Consider the following 1,886-nt stretch of genomic DNA (forward strand, 5'->3'; position numbering starts at 1 on the left):
TTGCCAAGCTTGAGTCCTGCTCAGGGACTGGCCGTCCTCCCTGCCAAGGAGCATTCAGCTACCTTCTTCCAAGTCAGCTGTTTGGTCTTCTGGCAGCTCAAAGCGCGCTCGCTCCCTCTTCTCCGCCAGCACCATGCTTCAAATGCACCCATTCTCCTTCAGGCCTCCTCATTCAGTGTCCGACCGTCAGCGCAGATGAGACTGAAAACACCATGGCTGGGCCAGGAGTGCCTTAGTCTTCAAGTGACACGGTTGCTCCTTGACACTGTAAAGAGACCTTGTGCAGCGGACTGACCTAATGCAACAAGTCTTCTAATCTCCTGATTGTTGTTCCATGAGCACTGATGGCGGATCCCAGCAAGATCAAACCCTGGACAAGCTCTCTTCTCAGTTATCATGTGAGAATTTTGGTGTTAGGCTTTCAGTCTCTGACAAGGTTCTACCGTTATCCTTAACATGACCCAATCGCTCCTCAGACCCGCACAGCCCATTCCTTCGTACAGTTTAGTCTGGAAGCACTGCTGAAACCTGTTCACCTTGGGCGACCTTGCCGGTATTTCAAATACTAGTGACATAGCTTCCAGCATTACAGCAATTTGCAAATGACCACAGTACCACAAACTGACAGTTAAGTAAGTAGAGCAAACATTTCACTTCAAAGGATCCTCTTGGCAGTGCCCCCGCCCCCCAAGCCCTCTCCTGGCTAAGTCCTGCTGCTTTTTCTCCCTGCTAGTGGCTCCCAGAGGAGCTACCAGCCCATCTACCCTATTCCACCCTCACCCAAGCAACGGCACACGCAACTCTTCTGTCCCAAACACCTTCCCAAGGAGGGTCCCATCTCGAGCTCTCTTAATAAAAAAAAAATAATTTATTGTCAACAAATAAGATATATACAGTGGAGTGAGGGGGAGCCCAGGAGGGGAGTGAGAGGGAGTCCAGGAGGGGAGTGAGGGGGAGCCCAGGGGGCGGTTTCACTTCCTGCTGGGATGAAGTGGGAAGAGGTAATGGAGCCCACCGGAGAGGGGAGAGAGGCGTCCTTCGAGGTAGTAGAATTCAGTTCAAACCCCGAGACCACCTCTTCTGTAAGGCACTGTGCCAAGGGAGAATTTCTGGTGGGGGTCTACAGGGGCAGAGGGTGTGACTGGGACAGAGGGAGGTCTGGGTACACAAAAGGATTGTGTGGGTGTGCTCAACACACCCAACGCCCAGCTCTGGCTGCACCAGCAACCCCTGCCCAGGCACCTTTCGCTCTGCACCAGGCAGTCAAGCAGGGCAGCTCCAAGTTTGAATCCAAAGAGGATGCCACCGTCTCTCTCTCTCCCAGCACAGCAGCACCTACACCCCACCCTTGGCCTTGGGCTCCCCACGTTCCAGGGTGCTAGATTCTGCTAGGACTGCAGGCCAGTCCCGCAGGAAGCTGACAGCAGTGGCTGGTGGCTGTTCCATCCGCATTTGAATAGGCTGCTCCATCCGCACTCGAATAACCTGGAGGTCCAGTGTCCCGCGGAGCCCCGGAGGGGGAGCTGGGCAGGGGTGGGGGAGAGAGCAGAGTCAGGGCCACCACACCCAGGATGTCGGGCTCACAGGGTCTCCCACGGAAGACAACGCCCAGTACTGTGCTCCCTCCGCCCATGCCCCGGTGATTCCACTTCCGACACTGAGGGCTATCCCCGAGGGTGGGAAACACACCCAAGGCACTGGAACTATGACTCAGGATGCGCCCACCTGGGAAGGAGGATGGACCTGGCCCACAGCGGGCAAGGGACTCACCCACGCCTTCATGCAGCTCCGTGAACCCAGTCAGAACCCACTGACTCATGCCGACCCTGCAGGACAGAGCAGAAGGGCTCTGCAGGGTTTCTGGGCTGTGTACTTGGGTCTTTCAG

The 1,886-nt window shown here is 55.9% G+C and overlaps 1 long non-coding RNA gene across 1 annotated transcript; it reads right to left on the reverse strand.

The window, feature by feature from the left end:
• Positions 1-849: 849 nt before the first annotated feature.
• Positions 850-1,870, reverse strand: LOC123522255. The gene is made up of 2 exons (XR_006680528.1): positions 1,771-1,870; positions 850-1,523 (listed from the first exon to the last, which is right to left on the reverse strand). It is a non-coding gene; the product is annotated as an uncharacterized LOC123522255 (long non-coding RNA).
• Positions 1,871-1,886: the final 16 nt, after the last annotated feature.

The sequence above is a fragment of the Echinops telfairi genome, unplaced genomic scaffold, assembly GCF_000313985.2.
Source record: "Echinops telfairi isolate 266 unplaced genomic scaffold, ASM31398v2 ScPeMD7_3677;HRSCAF=4366, whole genome shotgun sequence".
NCBI classification, from domain to species: Eukaryota; Metazoa; Chordata; class Mammalia; order Afrosoricida; family Tenrecidae; genus Echinops; species Echinops telfairi.